This window comes from Cervus canadensis, chromosome 24 (genome assembly GCF_019320065.1).
Source record: "Cervus canadensis isolate Bull #8, Minnesota chromosome 24, ASM1932006v1, whole genome shotgun sequence".
NCBI classification, from domain to species: domain Eukaryota; kingdom Metazoa; phylum Chordata; class Mammalia; order Artiodactyla; family Cervidae; genus Cervus; species Cervus canadensis.
The window spans coordinates 1,815,428-1,841,084 of NC_057409.1; the positions used below are offsets into that span (position 1 = coordinate 1,815,428).

The 25,657-nt window shown below is 54.2% G+C and overlaps 1 protein-coding gene across 1 annotated transcript in view; it reads left to right on the forward strand.

The window, feature by feature from the left end:
- IGSF21 (immunoglobin superfamily member 21) overlaps window positions 1-25,657 on the forward strand; it is a 270,374-nt gene that overhangs the window by 225,637 nt on the left and 19,080 nt on the right. The gene's annotated exons all lie outside the window — the stretch shown is intronic.

The following is a 25,657-nucleotide window of genomic DNA, read 5'->3' on the forward strand; positions in this document are numbered from 1 at the left end:
GACGTTCATGGACCTCCTAACTCCAGGCCCTGTGACCTGATGAGGTCACAGGGAGGAGATGCTGAGCTGTGTGGGCCCCTTCTCCAGGTGGAAGCCAGGAGCCATGCTCTTGGAAACACCTGTGGGCAAAGGGCACAAAGTGGGGGTGGGCCCCCCGGGTGGGACCCCCCAGGAGCATGAGACTCCAGGAGCCTCCGGGGCGGGCGAGGGGGTTGAGATGGCATCTCAGTGACACTGCACACCCACTGCAGAGAGAATGTCCCCTCCGCGTGCTTCCCGAGGCCTTTCCCAGAACACAGACACATCGGGGGACATTAGAAAGCGTGCTAGACTGGATGTCATTGTTCCTGGGCTTCCACTCTATGTCTGTGCCTCCATCTCTCCATCTGTAAAACGGGGACAAGAGTACCAGTGCCTGTCTCTGGCTGGTGTGTCCCCATACCCAGCCTCGGCTTCCCAGCTTGTAAAGCACGGCCTTTCCCAAATGGCCTCAGAAGCCCCTGCCGGCACTGGTGGGCCAGCCAGGCACTCTCTTGAGCTCTGGGTCAGCTCTGCGGCCGGGATTCTAGGCACATGGCCTTGACTCCAGACTGTGTGTTCCCTGATTTCCTTATCCAATGGTATTTATCAGGGAAACAAAGCCTGCTATACTCAGGCCATCAGTGAAAGCATAGAGGCCCCGTGGACAGTCACTGCTTCTGGGGAAATGGTAAACCTCTGAAGGCCTGAGGCTCACCGAATCCCGCAGGAGTAGCACGTGGTGTGGTCTGGCTTCCTGGGGTCAGGCCAGGGCTGGGAGGTGGCTCTGCCAGGGAAGTCTCCCCTCTTGCAGTCACCGACCCATGGAATAGCTCCTGTGTACTTTGATAAGAAATGTTCTCAGTGTCTGGCCCTGAGCTGGTCACATCAAGGAAGCCAGTGAGGAATGAAACTCTTTGTCCCAGTGAGGGGCTCCCAGTCTGACAAGGGCCATATTCTCCATTGTTTATTCATCAGATATTTGTTGAGCACCTACTGTGTGCCAGGCAATGGCCACACGCTTTCAATAGGAAGCATCTTTGTCCTTGGGGAATGTGAATCCTGTGCATGCTGTTGTTTAGTCGCTAAGTCGCTCATGAGACAAGCCTAAGACACAAGCATAGACAGGTGAGTGAGACGGCTGTGGGCTCATTCGTGGACTCTCAGTGTCTGACCCTTTAAGACCCCCTGGACTGTAGCCACCAAGCCCCTCCATCCATGGGATTCCCCAGGCAAGAATATCGGAGTGTGTTGCCATTTCCTTTTCCTGGGGAGCTTCCCAACCCAGGATCAAACGTGCATCCCCTGCATTGGCAGGCGTATTCCTTACCACTGAGCCACCAGGGGACACTTAGGAGAAGACTGTGGATAGTGATGAGTGTTGAGAAGAAAATCGTGCAGGGTTATCGGATCAAGAGTCACTACCAGTGGAGTGGTGGCCAGTTTAGAAAGGGGGCTGAGGGAAGGCTCCTGGAGGCCACGCGCTTAAGTGATTTCCAGACCTTGCGTCAATTAGACCTCACAGCCAACCCGAGGGGAGGGACTCATTACCCCTGTGTTGCAGACACAGACATGGATAGGCACGAGAGAGCTAGCAACTTGCTTGAAGGCACACAGCAAGAATCACAAAGCCTTCCTGTGAGATCAGGCCCCTTAGTGCCGGGGCCAGAGCCCAGGCCTCTTGACTTCCAGGCCAGCTGGGTTGCACAGATGGAGGCAATGTAGACAGATGGAGACAGTGTAGACGGTCCAGCTGAGACAGTGTAGACAGTCCAGGAGGCAGTGAGACAGAGGGAGGCAGTGTAGATAGATAGAGGCAGTGTAGACGGTCCAGGAGGCACATGGTCTCACCAGCTCACCAAAGGATCCTGAGCCGGTTCCTATCCCCGTGGGCTCGGTGTCCTTCATACAGTGAGGAGGTGGAGGGAGGTAGCCCTGCCCCTCCCCGCCGGCTCCTGCGGAGGCAGAGCGGTCTCGGGGGCCAGCCCGGGGTGCCCAGCTGGCCCGGCGCGGTGCTCCCAGCAGGCTCTGGGGGCGGGGCTTTGTGCCTCGGGGTCCCTCCCAGGGCGGGTGGCGGTCAGAGCAGGGAAGGGCAGACAGCTCGTGGGATCCCAGTCACTGAGCAGGAGGCTGAGCTACCAGGAGGGACCAGAGAGGGGTGGGCAAGAGATGCCACCCTCCCCCGCCTGTGCCCCAGGAAGGCTCCGACCCCTGGACATTCAGGGCTTCCCAGGTGGGGCCCGCCCTGGAATAGCCACCTCCCCCTTTCGGTTTGTCCTCTGACCATCCTCATGCTCAGAGACGGCCGTGCGTCTCACCAGTCTGTCCAGCCCCATTACACCTGTTGGGTCAGGCTCACCGCTGCTTGCCGGGCCCGCAGGACTGGATACCTTGTCCCACCCTGGCGTGTGCCTGATGGGTGACCCTCCTGCTTCATGCATGTTTTCTTACGGAATCCTAGGGACAGCCCTGGGAGCTGGGAGATGTTGTGACCCTTGTTATAAGAGGGACCGAGGCTTTGGGAGGGGAAATGATTTATCTAGGGTATTAACAGCCACCTGAGGCCAAAGCCTTCGGTCTAAACTAGTGGTTCTCAAACTTGAATGACTGTCAGAAGTGCCTGGAGGGCTTATGAAGATACAGCCCCTGATTCAGCAGAGCTGGGTAGGGCCTGGGAATCTGCATTTCTTACAAGTTCCCTGATGATGCAGGTGCCAGGACCACATTCTAGAACCTCTGGCCTAAACCTCTAAGTCTTCCAAAAATACTCATTCTGTAACATCTCTGTTGGTATCTTAATCTATACATGTATCAACAGCTACTCTTATTTATGGGCAAATGTATTTCTCCTTTCTTCTCTGATTCTCACCTCCCCCCAGACACGGGAGAATACCCCTTCCCTTCCACATACAAGATAAGAACACGCAGGTTTGGATCTGAATCCCAAATCCACCAGGTGACCTTGGATTCATTAGCCTCCCTGGGCCTCAGTCTCTCCAACTGTAAAATGGGGGTAAGGATGCCTCCTTCCTAGGGTGATTGTGAGGTTTAGATCAGAAAAGGTTTGCAAATGCCTAGCCCAGCACGAGTCGGCCAGGAGGCTCACTAGGTCTGATCTCACTGTCTTTAGCAAACTGTCTGGGCCTGCCTGCTCCCAGGCACGGATGTGGCTGCCTCCTCCTTGCCCCTGGTTTTATCCCTGGCACAGAGAAGTCTCGTCCACTATTTCTTATTCCCAGGAGCTTTAAGCCAGTCTGAGAAATGAATGCTCACAGCTTTGTACACCGTGGTCCTTGGAGAGGGGGTCCAGTTCCTGGGTGTTGGGGCGGCCCCACTCTGTCTATCCATCCTCCTGTAGGTCAGCCTGTCCTGGGAGGAGCCAGGATACTCCCCAACTTTGAAAAGGAAAGCTACCCGTGACAAGTTTGTGTCAATTCCATGGTACTTCCAATAAAGCCTTTCACCTGATTCTCACACCAGTCCCTAAGGGGCCGGATTGCTAGTGTCCCCAATTCCCAGATGAGAAGACTGAGGCTCAGGGAGAGGAAAGACCCCACTGGTGGCTGCCCCAGCCCGGAGCAGCTCAGCTCCTGAGGCTCACCAAGGCCCAGAATGGCGGGGGAAACGCTGCGAGAGACCGAGGCGCTGAGGGTGCGGCCGTTTCCTGCGTCTCGTCTCCTGTGAGCCAGCGGCCGCATCAGACCACGAGGCAGAGCCCGCACTGTGCGCGCTGCGTGGACCCGGGCGCAGAGAAGCAAGCGGTCTGCTCGGCCAAGACTCGGAGGATTAAGTGACATAATCCATAGTACAGAAGGTTCTGAGCCCAGACGCAGTCTGAGTGTTCCATAAATACTACCTCTCTACCAACTACTATAAATAAAAGAGATAAACAACAGCCCTCCTCCTGCAAAGCACAGGGAACTATATTCAGCATCTTGTAATAAACCATAACGGAAAAGAGCAGGAAATAGAATATGTGTATACGCATCCATATATATACATATGTATGTCTGCATCCACAAGGGTGGCTATATGTGTGTGCATAACTGATTCACTTTTCTGCACACCAGAAATTAACACAACGCTGTAAATCAAACCATTCCTGGTTCGGGCCAAAGGTTAGGCCTCTGTGCTTTCACTGCCAAGGGCCTGGGTTCAATCCCTAGTTGAGGAACTAAGATCCCAGAAGCTGCGCAGTGTGGCCAATAATAATGATAATTTCTTAAAAAACAGTGCGTGCGTGTGTTAGTCACACACACACTAATCTGTCAGAATGTTTGCGACCCTGTGGACTGTAGCCCACCAGGCTCCTCTGTCCGTGAAATTCTCCAGGCAGGAATCCTGGAGTGGGTTGCCATTTCCTTCTCCGGGGCTCCTATACAGGAAATGAGAATTGGATGCCTCAAGTCTAACGGAGCCCCTGGGCTCTCCCAGCGTAAACCGACTATACTTCAATATACATAAACACATACGTAAATAAAAATAATATCTCTCACAATAAATAGTGTTCACGTCAGTTAAAAATCAGGCACAGTTAGAAAGGTTTGAATTTTGCGTCCCCCTCCTCCCCCATGACTGTCTTCTTTAAACAGGCAGGTTTCAGAAATTAAAGTCAAGTCACTGTGGCATGATGGAGGAAGATCCTACTTTCTCACACGTACACACACAGTGATCTCCAGGCGAGTGGAGGTCATTGGAAGCTGGGGTCTCCTTTGGGCCCCCAGGGACCCTAAGGGCCGTGGCAGCCAACAGCAGGGCAAGACAGCTCCGGTCCCGTCTGGGGGACCGTGGGGAGGGGGGCACGGAGGAGCTGGGCAGCGCCCACCCCCACCCGCACGAGCCTCAGGAGCGCAGAGCGGGTCCACGGGAGAGGCGGCGTCCCGGTCTGCCGTCACCGAGACCGCGTCCGTCTGGAGCATTCTAACGCGCTGTTTCCAGAGGCCTCGGGGTGCAGATCAAAATGCAAGCGCAGCTGTAATTTCACGCCTATAACATCCCCGCTCTGTGGTGGGGAAAGACATTTGGGAGCCCCTGGGTGACACCGGGGGTTCGCGCTGCACACAGTCATTAAAATGTTTTTATCCGAGCTGCACATAAATTGTAAGCCAATTTGAAAGTTGCGTGCTGGGCCCGGGAACGCATTATACACCGTCACGGAAGGCTCGCCGAAGCTCTTCTTGGGGGTGTAGGTCACGCGGGGGAGCGTGTTCAGCCTGGGATGTTACAATCAATTAAATGTTGAAGGGCCCAGACACCCCCACCCACTGAGGCAAAAGAGGCTGTTCTTCTGGTTCTGCCACAAGACCGAGGCAGAGGGCTTCCAGGCCACTCCCCCGGGCAGAGCTGCCTCCGAGGGCGCCTGGAACCCAGACCCAGTAATCACGGCCCCCAGCAGGCAAGCCCTCTGGGAGCTTCCCGTGGGCTGAGGATTCACCACTTGCCTCTCAAGAACGCCTCTCAGAGGAGGTGATGTCATCCCCCTCCTACAGATGAGGGAAAGGAGGCGCTGGGAGGTTACGGGGCTCGTCCACGCGAGCGCCAGAGCTGAGGCCCCCAGCAGGTCTGCCGAGACCAGAGCTGAGGTTCCTAACATCAGCTGCTCGGCTTCTCTGAGCCGCCGACCTTGGCACAAAGACTGTTGGTGACGCAAGTGCCCAGGGAGCGGGGGGGGGGGGGAGGGAGCGCAGGACGAAGAGCGGGGACCCTGGGGAGCCTGCCCCCCAGCGGGGAGCACCTCGCACTCAGAACCCAGCGGGGCTCTCGTTCATTCATGGGCCCGCAGGAGTCGGGGGCGGGGAAGAGCACGCCATCAGTGCCCCCCACCCCTCCCGCTTCTCCATTCCTGCGCCCAAGCCCCCAGAAGCCGTTCTCCCATCCTACTACCCAGGGCCCCTCACTACTCAGGCCCTCCGATCGGAGCACTGGACTTGGAGTGCTCCTGGGTCCAAATCCAGGCCAGTGTCCACGTGTGACATGGACAGTCCAGTACTGAAATTCCTGTTTGGTAAAAACAATGCCAAAATGTCTTCTTTAGTTCAAATATATTCAGTTCAGTTCAGTTCAGTCACTGAGTTGTGTCTGACTCTTTGTGACCCCATGGACTGCAGCACGCCAGGCCTCCCTGTCCATCACCAACTCCTGGAGTTTACCCAAACTCATGTCCATTGAGTCGGTGATGCCATCCAACCATCTCATCCTCTATCATGCCCTTCTTCTCCTGCCCCCAGTCTTTCCCGCATCAGGGTCTTTTGCAATGAGTCAACTCTTCGCATGAGGTGGCCAAAGTATTGGAGTTTCAGCATCAGCATCAGTCCTTCCAGTGAACACCCAGGACTGATCTCCTTTAGGATGGACTGGTTGGATCTCCTTGCAGTCCAAGGGACCCTCAAGAGTCTTCTCCAACACCACAGTTCAAAAGCACCAGTTCCTCGGCGCTCAGCTTTCTTTATAGTCCAACTCTCACATCCATACATGACCACTGGAAAAACCACAGCCTTGACTAGATGGAGCTTTGTTGGCAAAGTAATGTCTCTGCTTTTTAATATGCTGTCAAGGTTGGTCAGAGCTTTTCTTCCAAGGAGTAAGCATCTTTTAATTTCATGGGTGCAGTCACCATCCACAGTGATTTTGGAGCCCAGAAAAACAAAAGTCTGTCACTATTTCAACTGTTTCCCCATCTATTTGCCATGAAGTGATGGGACTGGATGCCATGATCTTAGTTTTCTGAATGTTGAGCTTTAAGCCAACTTTTTCACTCTTCTCTTTCACTTTCATCAAGAGGCCCTTTAGTTCCTCTTCGCTTTCTGCCATAGGGTGGTGTCATCTGCATATCTGAGGTTATTGATATTTCTACCAGCAGTCTTGATTCCAGCTTGTGCTTCCTCCAGCCCAGCGTTTCTCATGATGTACTCTGCATAAAAGTTAAATAAGCAGGGTGACAATATACAGCCTTGACATACTCCTTTCCTGATTTGAACCAGTCTGTTGTTCCATGTCCAGTTCTAACTGTTGCTTCCTGACCTGCATACAGGTTTCTCAAGAGGCAGCTCAGGTGGTCTGGTATTCCCATCTCTTTCAGAATATTCCACACTTTGTTGTGATCCACACAGTCAAAGACTTTGGCATAGTCAATAAAGCAGAAGTAGATGTTTTTCTGGAACTCTCTTGCTTTTTTGATGATCCAATGGTTGTCAGCAATTTGATCTCTGCTTCCTCTGCCTTTTCTAAATCCAGCTTGAACATCTGGAAGTTCACGGTTCACGTACTGTTGAAGCCTGGCTTGGAGAATTTTGAGCATTACTTTATCATGTGAGATGAGTGCAACTGTGTGGTGGTTTGAGCATTCTTTGGCATTGCTTTTCTTTGGGATTGGAATGAAAACTGACCTTTTCCAGTCCTGGTATATTAGAAGGTGATTTGGCTGTCCATACAGACAGACATTTTAAATCTCAAGTCTTCATTCACTCATTTATTTACTAAATATTTATTGACACCGGGTACATTCCAGGCGCTATCGGATGTATGGGAACTCAGCTTCGGCAGTTGGACGGACAAAATTCCAAGTCCTCCAGGAACAGACAGTGCAGGGAGGGAGGCAGACACGAGCAAGCAGACAGCCAGGACTGCGATGCCTGAGAGGGCAGGTCAAGCGGAGCAGAGGGAAGCGGGGTTGTTCTAAACAGAGTGAACAGCAAGGCCTCTCTGAGAAGCTGAGGGGATGACGCTCCAAGAAGGTGAGGCCTGAGCCATGTGGGTTTCATGCCTTCATGCAACCAATTCTACAACCAGTTACTTACTCAGCATCTCCCCGGTGCCAAGCATAGTTCTAGGCAATGAAGACACATCTCATGGAGGGAGGCAGCTCATGGCGCAGAGGTAGAAGCAAGGCTTGGGGACCTTGCTGAGTCCCCAGGGCTGCCGGTAACACATGATCCTAACCTGGGTGGCTGTAAACAGCAAGAATGTATCATCTCGCAGTTCTGGAGGCCGGGAGTCCAAGATCAAGGTGTAGGCAGGGCTGGGCTCCCTCTGACAGCTCCAGGGAAGGGTCCTCGCGTGCCTGTTCCAGCTGCTGGTGGCTGCCAGCAATTCTCAGCATCCTTGGCTTGTCAACTCCCATGTCTGCCTCCATCCTCACCTGGCGTCTTCCCTCTGAACCTCTGTGTCTCTGGGTCCCAACTTCCCTCTTCTTATAAGGACACAAGGTGTTGGATGAGGAACCACCCTAATCTATTATGACCTCATTTTAACTTGGTTACATTTGCAAAGATCCTATTTTGCAATAAGGTCCGATTCACAAGTCCTGGGGAGTAAGGACTACAGCACGGCTTTTGTGAACGGGAGACAGTGTTAGTTACTCAGTTGTGTCTGACTCTTGGCGACCCCATGGACTATAGCCTGCCAGGTTCCTCTGTCCGTGGGATTCACTAGGCAAAAATACTGCAGTGGGTTGTTCTCTTCTCCAAGGGATCTTTCCAACCCAGGGGTCTAACCATGGTCTCCTGCATTGCAGGAGGATTCTTTACCGTCTGAGTCACCAGGGAAGCCTTATCTTTTGGGTGGGGGGCGGGGGGGAGACACAATTAAACCCGCAACAGTATCTGAGCCAGGAGGGAGAAGAACAGATTCACTTGTCTGGTTTCAAAGCCGGAACTCTGGGCTCTCAGCCTCGTGAGTCACTGTTCATGGTGCGTTTGCTCAGCTGCCAGGCGCTGTGCTCAGCTTTTCACAAGTTAATTTACTGAACAGGCACGAAAGCTCTGGAAGGCAGGTACTGCCGCGTCCCTTTTGACAGGTGAAGAAGCTGAGAGGTTATACCACTCACCCAGGCCACCCAGCCCGCTAGTGCCAGAGCTGGGGTAAGTGCATCCCAGACTCTTAACCCCACTCTACTGGCAGGCACAGAGTACTGATCAGTATTAATAAAATGTTCTATCTTAGGATCCCTGTGTCTGTTCTAGAGGCTTCCAAGTGAGATTGGCAGAAGAAGATAGAATTCTGCAACCCGAGGCCACAATGGCACCAAGCCACACTATATGCTTTTCCAAACCTGGGGCCGGGGGACACGGCTTCCACCCCAGAGAAAGGCTGTTAATGAACTTTGCATAGCTTGTCTTTTTCATCAGTTATGTTTTACTGAATTTTAATTCAGCACATCTGGTACTTTTTTCCCCTTATTTTTTCATCTCAATTGATTTTTATTGTGATAGAATTCACATAAGAGATAATTCACTCATTTAAAGTACATGAGTCAATGGTTTCCTGGCCAGGCCTCCTGGAAGTAGGCTCAGCCTCTGTCACTCTCCCCGCCCCAAGCTGCCGATAGCCCTCTCCAGCCCCAGGGTGAATATCTTCTAATGGACTGAAAGAATCAGAGTCCAGAAAGAAATCCTCACATCTGTAGTCAATTGATTCTCGACAAGGATGCCAAGACAATTCTGTGGGGAAGGAAGAGTTTGTTCGAAAAAACGGTGCTGAGACAACCAGATGGCCACATGCAAATAATAAAGGTGGACATTCCCTCACATCATGTGCAAAAATCAACTCGAGATCCATCATCAATCTAAATGTAAGAGTTAAAACTATAAAACTCTTAGAAGAAATGCATAGGAGAAGATTGTGACTGTGATTCCATTGATCTGATGTCTATCTCCAGTGTGATTGTGTTGCCCCTCTGATGCATGACTTGGGGCCACAAGCCCATGAGAAGCCTCCCCCAGTTCCCCACCACCACCCCGCCCCGTGGCCATTTCCTGGAGCTTTCCCATTAGGAGACACTCACCCTGGGGCTGGTGAGGGTTATAGGCCTGCAAGGAGGGTGACAGAAGCTGAGCCCACTTCCACGAGGCCAGGCCAGACCCAAGGATTTCTGGAGAGATCTGGAACTCTGCTTTCTAAAACCAGGTTCTTTTATTTTTTAAAGATCATCCTCCATTTATAGCTACTACAAAAGTTTGGCTATGTTTGCCCTTTGTACGATGTATCCTGGTAGCTTACTTCTTTTTAAATTTTTATTTTCTCCTGGAGAAGAGTTGACTTACAATGTTGTGTTAGTTTCAGGGGTACAGAGAAGGGATTCGGTTATGCACATGCGTGTCTCTCTGCTTTTTCAGATTCCTCTCCCTTTAGGTTATTGCAGAATGCTGAGTAGAGTTCCCTGTGCTATGCAGTTGGTCCTCGTTATCTGTTCCATATATAGTCGTGGGTATATTGGGCTTCCCTGGCGGTTCAGCTGGTAAAGAATCCACTGCAATGCGGGAGACCTGGGTTCGATCCCTGGGTTGGGAGGATCCCCTGGAGAAGGGAAAGGCTACCCACTTCAGTGTTCTGGCCTGGAGAATCCCATGGACTATACAGTCCACAGGGTCACAAAGAGTTGGACACACTGAACGACTCTCCCTTTCTTTTCTTTAATCCCAGACTCCCAGTGTCTCTCTCCCCAACCCCTTGGAGCTTATTTTGTACCCAATGATCTGCGCCTCTTACTCACCTACTCTTATATATTGCCCTCCCCCTCCCCAATGGTGACCATTAGATTGTTCTCTACAGGTATGAGTCTGCTTCCTTTTGTTATATTCACTAGTTTGTTGTGCTTTTCAGATTCCACATGTAAGTTATATCACACAGTATTTGTTTGTCTGACTTATTTTAGTATTTAGCATATTCAGGTGTTTAGCATAATACCCTCCAAGTTCCTCCATGTGGCTGCAAATGGCAAAGTTTCTCTTTTTGATGGCTGAGTAGTATTCCGCTCTACACCACATCTGCTTTATCTACTCATCTGTTGACGGACACTGAGGTCGCTGCGTATCTCAGCATTATTGTGAATAATGCTGCTATAAACATAGGGGTACGTGTATCTTTTCTAATTTGTGTTTTCAGATCTATACCCAGGAGTGAATTGCCGGGTCCTACAGCCGTTCTGTTTTTAGTTTTGTGTAAATGGGTGCAGCCGTTCTTGAAAACCGTAAGGCCAGATTCTGGAACTCAAGTCTCTAGATTCCTAGCCTGGTGTTCCCATCTAAAACCAGGAGCATCTCCCCAGGATCAGTCACTGGAGTGTCGGGAACCTCTCCTGACTCAAACAGGAGGAATGTCTCTGGCTCCAAGTAGGATGGGGGAAGTGAGGGCCTGGGCAGACCCGGTTCCCGTCAGAGACCCTCTGCTGCTCCGCAGGCCCGAGCAGAGCAGGAGAAATGCAGCTCCGCCTCTCTGCAGGCTGCCTGCAGAAAGCGGCTGCGGCTTGTAGGATCCAAAGTCTGCCCGTGGGGCAGGCCAGCTGTGGGACCCTGGCGGCTCTCTGCAGGACCAGAGACCAACTGGGCTATATGGTGGTCCAAGGGCAGGTCAGTCAGCAGAGGGAGGTGGCTGGTCTGAGAATCCCTGGAGGTCCCCAGGCAGGCGAGCTGAGAGGTGCTATTCGGAACCGTCCCTGCAGCCCCCACCATAGTCCAGGCCGCCTGCTGGGTGAAAAATGATCAGCTCATTCCCGTCTTGAAGCAGGAAGGGACGAGCCACCTGCTGGGCTTGAACTAATTACAAGAATCAGCCCCAGGCGACTGCAGTGGCCCTGGGCTCCAGAGAGCACCGGCTGCTGTCAGGAGGAGAGGGTGGGGGCTGAGTTGGGAATCCGGCCAGAGCTGCGGAAGTGTCCTGGGGTGCGGAGGGGAAGAGGGTGTGAACCCAAACCTCCACCTCCCTCTCCAGACGCACCCAGGGTCCTGAGGACCTGACCCGGGTGCCTCTGTCCACCAGGCAAACACTTGGGCTCCTCCAAGCCCTCTCCCTCCCCCACCCACCTCCCCACCCGCCGTGGATGAGTGACGGTAAATGTGTGTGCGTGCACGTGTGTGCTCAGTCGTGCCCGGCTCTCTGTGACCCCATGGACTTTAGCCCGCCAGGCCCCTCTGTCCATGGAATTCAGGCCTGAATACTGGAGTGCGCTGCCATTTCCTACTCCAGGGGAATCTTCCTGACCCAGGGTTCGAACCTGCATCTCTTGCATCTCCTGCATTGGCAGGCTGATTCTTTACCAGCTGTGCTCAAACTGGGAATAGGAGAAGGCTGGGTAACCCCAATGGAAGAGCTGCTCCTCTGTTCAGTAAGTTGACTAGAAACAGCGCTTACCTCCCAGGAGAGTCGATGGCTGGTTAAGGGTACAGGCCTTGGATTCAGCCATAATTTTGAAACCCAGCTCTGCAACTGTGAGTAACAGGAGCGGGAAATGTTTATTGAGCATTTACTACACTCCAGTTTTCCTCCCTGGGAAATCCCACGAACAGGGGAGCCTGGCAGGTTATGGCCTCTGGGGTCACGAAAGTCAGACAAGCCTGAGTGACTAAACAACAGCTGCAAGACCCCAGGCATGGCCTTGCTTTACCCCCAATCCTGCGTCTGTCAGGGCGGCCCCTTGGGCAGGGGCTCCTGTTTATTCACATGTTTTACACCTGCGGAAATGGAGAAGCCAGAAACCGCCCAAGGGCACGGGTCCAGCAAGGCTACAACTGGGACTCAGACCCAGGCAGGCTGGCTCCAAAAGCAGTGGGTTAGAGGGCTAACCGCTGCCTACCCTGACAGGCGATTTAACCTCCTTGAGCCTTAGTTTTCCTATCTGCTAAATGGGGATGACAGTGGCACCTTCTCTGTTGGGCTGTGGTATGTAAAGGCTTGTGTCCCAAGCTCATAGTGGTGAGCACTCGTGAAAAGGGTAGTTATTCTTCTCACCCATTTTGCCTTAACCTTCACCCTGGAAATGTCAGTGGGCCAGGGAACAGGGTCAGAGATGCGGGAAGTGACATCAGCCCAGTGGGAACCCTATAAGCCAGGCAGTGACAACTCTGGCCTCTCACCCTGAGCCCTGGTGAAGGAGATCCAGAAGGGACTGACCCAGCGCCCTGAGTCCAGTCCCACTCATTATGCAATCTTGCCATGACTTTTCCTCTCTCAGCCTCAGTTTCCCCATCTGGGAACTGGGGGTGACGAAGGTTCTATTGGGGAATAATGAAGGGTCCCCCTTCCTAGGGCTGTTGTGGGGTGTAAGGACGAAGACACCTTAGCCTGACCTGCTGGTAGGTTCTGGAGGTGGGGAGGGCAGTTCGGGGGGGAAGTGGGGAGAGATTTGGCAAAAGCCAGCCCAGGGCTCAGGCAGAAGAGGCTGGACATGCCAGACATCTTTAGACATAAGCCGCAGGACATGGGGACCAATTGGAAAGCTGGGAGCAGATGCGGAGGACGTGTGAGACCTGGGCTGGGCTGGAGATGCTCCCTGGAGAAGGTGCCAGTGAAACCACGTGCCCGCACTCAGCAGACAGCAGCCGTGGAAAATGGGTCACTGGAGTGGAGGGGACAGGGCGGCAGCCCTCAGGACCTCTGCAGGCCTTCTCCCCACCAGTTGGAGCTACTAGATGGGCAGCAGCGAGGCTGAGGCAGCTGGCTGGGCTTGGCTGCCAGAGGGAGGGCGCAGCCCGGAGGACCGAGGCTGGAGCGGCCAGGATCTCCCAGAACGGACACGGAGGCTGTTCAGAGGCTGAGCGCTGCCGTCTTGAGCACCTGGACCCAGCCGGGGGCCAGGAGAGAGGATGCACACTCTGCCCACCTGCCCGCCACGGGCCCCCAGCCAGCTGAGGTCACCTGCTGAGAGCTCGTTCAGAGAGGGGCCGAACAGATGGGTCTGGGGCTCAGAGGAGCACTTTGGAGTTAACTGGGCTGGGTCACGCATCAAGGACGGTCACTTCCCAGCCTCAGCCTCGAAGGCCAGGGCCTGCTGACTGATTCCTGGAATGGGCTTCCGGGATCCTCCGTCCCTGCCTCTCTGAGCGCAGCCCTGCAGAGGAGGCGTGCCCCTGACCGCAGCCCACTGTGAACTCGGCAGCAGGCCCAGCTCGGTCCATTAGCCCCCCAGTCCTCCCGCTAGTCCTCCCGTCCTCAGGTGACCCTATGCTGTCTCAGTTACGGGGGCAAACTACCGCTGGATCAGAGAGGGCAGGGCATTTGCCTGAGGTCACACAGCTGTGAGTGGGCTGGGATCTGAGCTCAGGTCTGCTGAACGCCAGAACCCCCGATTTTTCCATGACACAGGCTTCCGGGAAGACGCGGGGACACTGCTCCTCCCTGACGTGGGGCAATGGGGCAGCCATCCGGGCCTCGGCCAGAAACCAGGGCTCCTCTCGATAAGACAGCGTGGGACACTTGGGCTGCTCTCTCAGCTGCTCCTCCTAGGCATCTGGGAATTCAGCAAGATCGGTGTCCCCATTTTACAGAAGAGAAAACCGAGTCTGCGCATAAAGGGAAGCCTAGAAGAGGAACCTGAAGCTTCTCTGATTACCTCTCTCCCTCTGTGGGGACGGGAGGCCCTGAGCTGGGGATGGAGACAAGGCCCTTCGAGGCACAAAGGGACCGCTGCATAACCCCTCTGACCATGATCGCGGCTGCAAGGAGCAGATGGCTTAGATAAGCAACAGGCACTGTTTTCTGCATCTTGTCCCTGGGACCACAGGGCTGAATCACCAGCCCTTCTCTGAGGGAAACGCACAGGCCGTTCGCTCGTTCATTCTTCACACTTACAGGTCTTTGATCCAACCAATATTTATAAGCCCCTGTTACGGGCCTGCCGTGGAGGAAGGACCGAGAGCCATCTTAGTATGGGATGACCAGGACATACGAGGCTGCTGTTAGTCACTCAGGCGTGTCCAACTCTCTGTGACCCCACAGTCTGTAGCCCACCAGGCTCTTCTGTCCATGGGGATTCTCCAGGCCAGAATACTGGAGTGGGTTGCCTTGCCCTCCTCCAGAGGATCTTCCCAACCCAGGGGTCAAATCCAAGTCTCCTGCATTGCAGGCAGATTCTTGACGGTCTGAGCCACCAGGTGAGCCCTGGGACGTACAATATTAGTGATGAATTTTGTAGTTACAAGGAGGCAACTATAGCTTCAAGCACTTTATAAATTGATTTACTCTTCACAATTCCAGGAGGTAGATACTTCCGGCACTCTCGTTTTAATAAACGAGGCAACTGCGGCCCAGAGAGGTTAAGTAACTCACCCAAGGTCACACAGCAAGTGAGTGGGCAGTAGCCAGGCTGCCTCGCTAGGGAGCTTCTTTATAGTCTCTCACAGAATGGCCTGTCATGCCCTCCTTGACTGAGCTAGAGATTCATCTGCTCCCTGAAATAGTCCAAGCAGGTGGCTGCAGTCCCCCAAGTCTCTCACCAGCTCCCCGGACCTTCTGCGTCTCACAGATCTGGCCTCTCTCCACCTACTGTCCACCCAGCTCGACTCTTGCGTCGCGACCCCACCAGAGCAGGCCTGCAGGCGTGCCGTTAAACCTTGACAAGTGTGAGGTCCACGCGAAGCTCTATCCTTTCCACCCCTGGGAGCTGGATTTAGTGTTTCTGGCAGAAGGTAGACCTCCCTGCCTGGGACAGGCCCCTTAATTACAAGTGATATGTGGCCGGTGAAACTGTAGCACCTCAGGCCCGGTGATTTAAGGAACAAGCGCCAGGCTGAAGTTACAGGTGTTGCAGGAGCCGGGGGAGCCGGCTGGGGCGGCCTGGGAAGCGGTGAGCCAGCCCTGGACGTGTCTGCTGCCTGCAGACCTTCCTGGGGCGAGGGAGGCGATCCCACCGCCTCACCTACAGAGGGGAAAACAGGCCAGGACCACGCTGCTTGTGCGCTTGGCCTGGGAGCCCGCACTCCTGCCTCTGCCGCCAGCCTGCAGTGAGCCCCTGGCCTCAGCCTCCCCATCTGCACACAGGGAGGCAGGGTTACCTCGCTCACTCTCTCGGGGTGAACATCTTCACACCATATCGTCTTAGTGACGAGAGCTAACACGGACGGACAGCTTGTTTTGTGCCAGGATTGTGCTAAGTTCTTTATGACCGTTTTCTTGTTTAGTCGTCACTGGGTGAGAGAGTGGTTGTGGTTATTCCCATTTTACAGAAGAGGAAACTGAGGCTCAGAGAGATGAAGCAAATGGCCCAAGACTGCATGACTAGCAAGTGACCACGTGGAGGAGATTCTCAGCCCTTCCCTCTGACTCCAGAACCCGACCTGATCTCTAGGCTCTGGGGATAATGAGAAGGACATAAGGCCCAGTGTTTGCTCTGAAGGAGGCCCCGAATGATGGAGGAGACAGAGAAGGTCACAGGTTTCCAAAATTCCAGCTGATGGGAAAATAAGAATGACGGGGGAGGACTAGGTTGCAAGGTGAGGGGTGTGGGAGCTCCAGGAAGGGGGCGTTCCTCCAGGGGGTGGCATCTGGAAGGCTTCGCGGACAAGGCGGGGTGGAGCTGGGCCCGGGAGCCTGGGGCAGACAGGCCAGGGGGCATTTCAGGCCGCAGGAGCCCTGGAAGGAGTGGTGTGGGAGCAGGGACGCCCAGCAAGGATGGAGCACTCGTGTGTGGCCGGAGCCCAAGGAAGGAGCCAGGAGTAAGATGCGGTAGAGACGGCAACAATGCCGGCACCGCTGACATCGGCTCAGCGCTCGCCAGGCACCAGGCCAGGGTCTAAGCTCTTCGCGGCAGCCCCCGGCTTGGCCTGCTAGGGTCCAGGCTGCACGCAGGTCAGCAGCATCAAGCAGCCACAGCTCCTCCTGTATCTGCAGCCGCTCCCCGCCGCGCACGTGGCCTCCCGAGCCCGGCCCCGTCACACCAGTGGTGGCGTTGGCCTCACACGAGCGTGAACCCACTGTGAACCGCACATGTCAGAGACCCAGGGCGCGCGCTCCTTCTGAGAATCACCCTGAAACGATACTCACCTCCCGGATCCGTGGGAAAACCGCCTTCCACAAAACCAGCTCCCGGTGCCGAAAAAGTTGGGGACCACCGCTTCACGCAGTGCTCACCAGGGCCGCAGCGGACGCGGAGGAAAGCACCGAGAGGGCTAGGGACTCTCCGCGGTCACCCCGCTAAGAGGCGGCGGAGCCGGGAGTGGAGCATGGGCAGGCTGACTCCCGAGCCCACATGCAGCAGCCGCGGTGGCCGGCCCCACAGGAGCAGGGGGAGGAGACGTGAGGGCCTCCCGGGAAGCCTTCTCGCTTGCCCAGCTGGCGTGGGCCCTGGCTGCCCTCTGGGCCTGGGCCACATCTGTGAGGCGAGAGCAGGGCCCTGACTCCCGCGCCGTCTGTCCGGGATGCCGGGGCCGCTGCTGTGGGCCTGGGCCGCTGCTGTGGGCCGGGGACGCTGCTGTGGGCCTGGGCCGATGCTGTGGGCCGGGGACGCTGCTGTGGGCCGGGGACGCTGCTGTGGGCCTGGGCCGCTGCTGTGGGCCGGGGACGCTGCTGTGGGCCTGGGACGCTGCTGTGGGCCTGGGACGCTGCTGTGGCAGCCGCGGGATGTAGGAGCAGGGCTGAGAGGAGACGGTCTTCCCCGAGGAGCTCCGGCCAGCCGAGCCTCCCAGCTGGGTCTCCCTGGGTCCCAGGCCCATGAGCGGAGACACCCCAGCTCCTGAAGCTCCCCGCCAGGAAGCCCTGGGCCCCGCCCTGCTGGCCCACCCCGCCGTCTGGCCCTCCTCCTCTCCAGCCGTGAACCCTCCGGCTGTTCCCTCGGGGCTCCCCACTTAAAGCCACAGGCTTTGTGAACTGGAGGAGGCCTTAGGACCCGCCTAAGCCGGCCCCCTCACTGACCACAGAGGAAACCGAGGCCCCGAGACAGACCCCACAGCGGGGGAGAAGCAAGGCCGGGCTGGGGGCCCAGGCCCTAACCCTGGTCCTTACTGGCTGGGTGGCCATGAATCAGGGCCTCTGTAAAATGGAGATCATAATTCCTTACTTCTGGGTTCTGCGAGGCTCTGATGCGCTAAAGCATTCAGCATGGACCCTGCCTCAGATGAGCAGTGATGATGGTCAGGGGCCTCCCACCTGATGCGTAACTCGGGACCCCTTGGGCCCCGGAATCAGGGCTCAGAAGAGGCTGCTCAGTGAGCAAATCCGTGCCCTCATCACCCCACAAACATCAGCGCCGCCCCTGCTCGCTGAGATTTACTCTGCGACGTGTGCAGGGTCAGCAAAGCCCAGCGCTGGTCAGAACAGAGATGGAGGCTACTGTTCCCAAGTCTGAGGGCCAGTGGAGGCAGGGGCTTAGCAGATGCCAGGCATCCCGCAGAGCCTGCCACAAGCATAAGCCCTGTGAGACAGTCCTGTGTGATGCCCGTCTCACAAGCGAGAGAATCGAGGCCAGAGCTGAGCAGGCAGGAGGTGAGCACAGAGAGCTCAGAGGTGGGACAGTGGCCCAGGCCACAAGGGCCGTGAAAGGCCAGGGGAGAGGCTGCGGAGGCTGGACTCCGGGACGCCCCCACTCCCAAGTCAGGCCACCCCACCCTGGCCAGGAGTTAGATCCCTGCTAGGAACGAGCTTGGCTCTGCCTTGCCCCGCTCTTGGAAAAGACGCAATCCGATAGATGTATAATAGAGTTGGTCGTAAAAATAAGTGTTCACCGACAAAGCTGGGTGATGGCCTCACGAGTGTTCATTGTACAGTTATTTGTGCGTTTTGATAGGCTTGAATATTTTCATAGTAAAATGTCAAGGAGGAAAAATAAAACACACAATCCTCTTCGCACAAAATGCCCCTTCTCCGCAGCCCTTCCCCTCCCCTTCACCCTCGCCTCCCCTGGAAATCGCTTTATGAGACTCAAGCAGCAAGAACGATTTACTTGCCCTCTGACTCAGGAAATCAATCCTAAGATGCTGACGGGACTGGAAAGACTCTGTCTGCAGAGCCCTCTGGGAAATCTCCCCCTGGAACGGTGGGCTCTGAGCTGGGGATCTGGGGGTCTGGGGGCTCTGCTGGGAGGCTGGTGGCCAAGTGCTCCAGCCCCCACAGGTGCCCGCAGGAAGGCGCTAACGTCACCCTCACCTTATAGGGGAGGCCCAGGAAGCCAGCACCCCCCAAGGGACCCACTGCCTGTGAGCGGAGAACCTGCGACCTGGGGGCCAAGTGACCCCAGTGCGGGGTGGGGAGGGCCAGGGGCGAGCTCTGTTCCAAGTCTCCGAACACCAGGGCATGATGCTGGCAGGGACACAGTTCTGTTGGAAGGGACAGAGGCTTTCCTGGGCTTGGGAAAAGGACTTGAGACCCACCCAGAATCTCCAAGCTCCAGCCCATTGTTCTCAGAGGCTTGAGGGGTGGTGGTCAATGAAACAGCCTGAACTTGAAGTTGAACTTGAACTGGAAGAACTTGAGCTGAGTGCCTCTGCCACGGGCCAGATCTCAAATGTGCTTGCGCACTTGCCAAGGCCTCCCCAAGCTTCCGCAGGCTTCCAGAGTCTTCTTTAATAAAACTACAACGATGCAACCTGGTGAAATCGCCCATGTGTGTAATACATACCTCTGGGATACACTGGAAACATCCCCCACGTAGCCAGCCTTGCTGCTATTTAAAATGGGCTCCTGTCACACCCCATAGATTTCATCTCTGCCCAAATGGCACCTATCATGGGCCTGAACACATTCACTCTATTGCCACATAAACTACAATGGCGTGGCGGGGCGGGGGCAGTTCTCAAAACACACTTTGTGAACTTCTGGGTTAAAGGCATTGGTGCGAAGTAGCACTAGCATGAAATTCAGATCCAACAGCAAGACCTGTGTCCTGGTCTCCCCACCATACTTTTGGGGGTGTGTGTTTGTATGTGTATATGTGTGTGTCTGTGTTATGCATATGTGTGTACGTGTATGTGGGGCTTCCCAGGTGGAGCTACTGGTAAAGAACCCGCCTGCCAATGCAGGAGACATAAGAGACGCAGGCTTGATCCCTGGGGCAGAAAGATCCCCTGGAGGAGGAAAGGGCAACCCACTCCAGTATTCTTGCCTGGAGAACCCCATGGACAGAGAAGTCTGGTGGGCTACAGCCCACGGGGTCGCAAGAGTCAGACACGACTGAAGCAACTTAGCATGCAGCACACACATGTGCATATGTGTGTGTGTCTGTGTGCACGCATGTCTGTGTATGCATATGTGTGTGTATGCATGTCTGTGTATACACATATATGTATGTGCATATGTGTGCATGTCTGTGTGTATCTGTGTATGCATATGTGTGTATGTATGTCTGTGTATACATATATATGTATGTGCACATGTGTGTCTGTGTGCACGCATGTCTGTGTATACATATATATGTATGTGCATATGTGTGCATGTCTGTGTGTATCTGTGTATGCATATGTGTATGTGTGTGTGTGTGCGTGTATTTTGTGTATGTGTGTTTATGTGCATATATCTGTGTCTGTGTGTGTGCACAGGCACACGTGGGATTTTATTTCCCCATCAGCAGTAGCTCTCTGCCCAGCCTCACCGATTCACCGCCCCCCATGCTGTACCCCCCTCTCCCCCAGAGCAGCCAGCCAGAGCCTCCAGTTGGGGCTGTTAACTTTATCTCCTGCCACTTGGAAAGCAGAGCAGCTGGCAGGGGAGGGGCAAGGCAGGTGAGTGGTGCTGGCAGCCAGCTCTCTGCAGAGAGGAAGGCGGGTGGATGGGTTGTGCCCGCAGCCACTGGGGACCCTTGTGACCCCGCTCCACTCAGAAAGGCCCCCATCTCCAGGCAGGGAGGCTCTGGGCCATGGCCGCTGACCCTGCCAACGACCCAGGCCCGGATTCCCAGCGCATCCACATGCGGGCTCCCGCCCGCTCCCAAGGCTGGGGGCTGCGACTCGGCTCAGCAGCTGCCACATAAAAGGGCCCCATTGCAGCTGGTGTAAGTACAGACGCTGCGTTTCTCTCTCCTGTCACTGATGGCGGCTCCATTTGGGGGCTTTTTGTCAGTGTTTTTTCCCCTTGGCTGCCATTACTGCTCAGTTCAATATTTAATTTTCCCATAAAGCGAAGACTTGTGCTTTTTCTTCTTTTTCTTGCTGGAGTTCCCCTCCTGCTGGGGGCATCTTGCTTCCTCAGGCTTCTGCTGGGAGAGAGGGGTGTGGGCATGGCTGGGATTTCAGTCCTTCTGAATTGGGCATGGGTGGGAGGGCAGGACACCTAAGTCCCTCCTCCCAGCTCATTCATTGGACAGATGTGTATTGAGCAAACCCATTTCAGGCTCTTGGGTTGCGGCAGTAGACAAAAGAGTTTCTGTCCTCATGGTGCTTACGTTCTAGTGGGGGGTGTTGGGAAAAAGGCAAGTGTGTGAACTAATACATGAACTAACTACACCTCGTGATGTGCTCTATGAAGAAATGCCAAGTGCTGTGACAGGTAATAGAAGCAGCACCTCGCCTGGACTGGGAGGCAGCATTTAAGCTGAAACTTGAAAGAGAAGCAGGACCCAACCTTGCACAAAGCTGAGTGGAAGACTTCAGGCAAAGGCAGCAGCAGATGCAAAGGCCCTGGGGTTGAAACGTGCTTAGGGTGTGTATGGGCCAAAAAAGTCTCAGGATGTTTGGAGCATGGTATTGACGGGAGGGCCAAGACAAAGCCAGAGGTGGGGGCAGGGCCCACGGCATCGCGAGGTCTTTTGAGTTCCTTCCAGAGCTCATGTGCTTGTGAGTGAAGGAAGAAACCAAACAGGAGTTGAAACTGAATCCCTGTGTAGCAGGCTTGTAATAGCTCTGAGGTTAAAGACAAAATTCTAGGCTTCAGAAAGTACACAGCCTAGTGGAGAAACAGACATGGGCCTGGGACAGAATGATAAGCACCCAGGAGTATGTCAACAGCAGGATGGTCCAGGGATTCAGTCTGGCAAAATCCTGGAAGGCTGCCTGGAGGAGGCAACCTAAGGCAGTCTGGCAAAATCCTGGAAGGCTGCCTGGAGGAGGCAACCTAAGGCCAGACCTGAAGGATGAAGCCGTATTATCAGCAGAAGGACGAGTGTGTCCAGGCAGCAGAGGAGATGAGCCAGGCAAGGAAGGAACCTTGGTCAGCTCGGTGTGGCTGGAACAGAGAAGGCTTCCTGGAAGAGACGCTCTTTTGAGTACCCTCTTGAAAGAAGCAGAGAGAGACTGGTAGAGAGGATGGGAAAGACATAGAGAGGCAGGACCAAAAAAAGAAAGAAAACAGGAAGCACTGAGGAATATTTATATTCATGAGCACTTTTATATTGAGAGAGTGGTTTTCTTTCTTTTAAAAAAAAATATGGTATCAAGACTAAGAGCTGATTGAAAAAGAGGGCAGTCAATAGAGCAGGCATGCTGAGAGAAAAAGAATGGATTTTTGCAAATAATACAATTTTGAATTTGTCTGTTCCCTCTCCCACTCCTCCCCAAAATCTGATTACCGCCCCTTGATAAATGACCCCCTGAGCAGGAGTGTGTTCAGACCAATTTACAGTGATACCCAAGGAACAGCAGAGATTATCCCTTCCTCCAGACAATAGCCAGTCCTGGGAGGGAGAAGACATTCCCCTACATGTCCCTCCCAGCCCAGGGAGAAGTGAGAGCACTTGAAGAGGTGATATAAATAACTCCCTTCTGTTTGTATAGTACTTCGGCATCCTTGTAGAAGGTTTATGTCTGTATTCCCATTTGCTGCTTCTCTCAAAATCTTCGAAGCTGAAAGTTTGGCAGGATATGTTTTATTGAACCCATTTTATAGATGGGAAGACTGATGCCCAAGTGGGTCAATTGATTTGCCCAAAGTCCCATGGGATATTGGTAACAGAACGTGGGCTGAAACCTTGGCCTGAGTCTGTCTGAGCTCGTTCCCTAGGGGGACTGGAGGGGGAGCTTCATGGTACAGAGAGAATTTTAACTCCACTAGATACAGTTAAAGACTGAGGCCTGCTGGGGTTTATATCAGAACAGGTTTGTGTTCCCGAATTACAAAAGCCACAGGATGATTTACAGAGTGGAGAGCCATCACATTATCTGCAAAGTGAGTTATGATGACCGAAACAAAGTTCTGCTTTCAAGGGAAAGACAGGCAATATTTCAGAGTTAATTTCATAAAACTGATCATCGACCATTGCCTCACTGTATTGATGTTAACTGTCGAGTCTAAAATAATTTCAGCTTCTGCCCCCACTGATGGGCTGGAACAGGGGCCCACTGTGCTGTGCGGCCGTGTTGCATCCAAAGCTGCTTTGCCTTCCCGGATGCTGGACAAAATCAGTAGAAGAAACTTCTAGCAGGAAGGCAAAGTCAAAAATTAACTGGGAAGTCTCCCGGCTGGACTCGGGAGTGGTGGATTCAGGGGAGCTCTATGGTGGTGACCTCGGTCTGACCATGATGGTGAACTCGTAGAGCTGGGGCCTCTTTCCCAGGCACAGGGCCGTGATGACCCGAGCGCCGTGGTCTGTCCACGTGGCCTGTAAATTCAGACATAAGCTCTGCCTGCGTCTAGCCTCTCACTGCCGCGACCACTGCTGACTACTGTTTCTCCCTTGCGTGTGTGCTTAGTCGGTCAGTCGTGTCCAACTCTTTCTGACCCCATAGATTGTAGCGCCCAGCTACAGACTCCTCTGTCCATAGAATTCTCCAGGCAAGAATACTGGAGTGGGCTGCCATTTCCTTCTCCAGGGGATCTTCCTGACCCAGGGATGGAACCTGCATCTCCTGCATTGGCAGCCGGGTTCCTTACGGTCAGAGCCACCTGGGAAGCCCATATTTCTCTCTTGCTCGGGCCACGCAGAACTACCTGCTCAGTGTCTCTGGGGAGGGTCATTTCAGGTGTGTGGTATCCACCCTCCCCCCCACCCAGGAGAGCCCTGCACTAGCACGGACATCCCTGAAGACCCCCTCTCAGAGTCCACAGGAATGAGGCACTTAGGGTGAGTGTGGTGGTTACCGCTTCCGAGGGGCGCGGAGCCACTGGAGACCCAGGGTCTTTGCTGAGGACTGTTTGCCATAATAAGCCACCCGCATCAAAGCCAGGTGGTCTTGCTCTATCCTGCTCATTCTGCAGCCCACCTCTGAATTTGAGATTGTCCTTGTGCAGGATCTTTATGCCTGGGGCTGCTGCTGTTCCTGGGTCCATGGGATCTATTCCAGGCACAGAGCCAGAAGAGGACCACTCGTCCTGACCTTGGTCAGAGGCTATAGCAGGGATGGGGATCGTGAGAAGGGAGAGGAGGCTGGGATTGGAGGAGGCGTGGGATGGAGACATATGAGGATGCGCACAGAGATGGAGTAGAGACAGGGGTGGGGAGGGCACAGAAATGGAGCTCGGATGGAAAAGGGACTGGGAGGGAGGTGGAGAAGGAAGAGAGACGGAGCTGGGCTGGACGTGGGGATGCGACTGGAAAAGGAGGTAGAGACAGACACAGAGACGGAGATGGGGATGTGGAGGTAGTCGGGGAAGAGTAAGCGTGCAGGAAGGCTCCAGACTGAGAGCCCAAGAAGCAGCAGTTTGTGGAGGCGAGACTGCTGAGCACAGTCAAGGGAAGGGAAGAGAAGACGCAGGGAACAGGGCGATGGCGACGCGTGGGGTGAAGCGTCCCAAGGCAGCCAAGGACTCCCGGCGTAGACTCCCGCTGACTACCTGCACTCAGGGCCCGCCGGCGACAGCAAAGCAAGAGGCAGGGTGACATTCTCCCAGGACACGGCGACAGAGGAATGCTTTGATGGAGACGGTGGGAAGCCTGGGCTTCCACGCTGATGTGAGCAGCCAGCTCTGCTGTATCATCATCCACACCATGGAAATCCATTGTCTTAAGAGCTTGATTAACTGTACATATTGCTAACACCTGCTCAGAAACATAACAAGACACAGGAACACAGCTCCCAATCATGGTGTGTGTGGGCGGTGTGCGTGGCTTGGGTGCAGGTCTCCAGAATGTGAGTGTGAGTGTCTGTGTGTGTGTGTGTGTGTGTTGGTGTGCTGGGGGAGGGGGCATTCGTGCTGTGCTAGAATCCTGGGCAGGACCTGGAGGGCACTGCGGCTGGCTGCCGCTGACTGAGGGTGTGACTGTAGGCAAATCTCTCTGTCGGACCTCAGTTGTGCTAATCTGTAAAATGGAAGACCAGCGCTCTCCAATAGAAATCTGCCTTTAATTGCAAGTTTTCTCAGGACCACATTAAGAAAAGGCTTTGAAAAGTGAAAATGAATTGGAACAGCATATTTATTAATTCCAATATATTCTGTGTATTATTTCAGGAAGTAACCAATATAAAAATATTCATGATATACTTAAGGTGGTTTTTTTAAAAGTTGTCTTCCAGATTCAGTGTGTATGTTACGCTTACAGCTCATAGGAACATGGGAAAGCCACATTCCAAGTGCTTAAGAGCAACAGACGTGGCTGCCACAGGACTGAGCAGCAAGGTCCAGGGCACTGTCTGGCCTCCCCGCTAAACTGTGAACGCCCCCAAAGGCAGATATTTTACTCTCCCAGACAGTAACAACAGGCCTCAAAGAAAGAACACAATACATTCTTCCGATAAACGCATCTGACACGCACTCTCAATGTGCTTTCAGGCTCTGCTTCCTTATTTATTTATTTGGCTGTGTCAGGCTCAGGTGGGGCACTCGGAGTTTCCATGCTTCATGCAGGATTGTGGCTGCGCAGACTCTCCAGCTGTGGCCCTCGGGGTTGGCTGCTCCAGGGCAGGTGGGATCTTAGCTCCCCGATCAGGGACCAGACCCACGTTCCCCACACCGCAAGGCGGATTCTTAACCACCCACCGGGGAAGTCCCGAGGTACGACTCTGTTGAATTCTCAGCACGGCATAAGTCCATTTTGCAGATAAGGAAACAGGTTCAGAGAGGCTGAGCATCT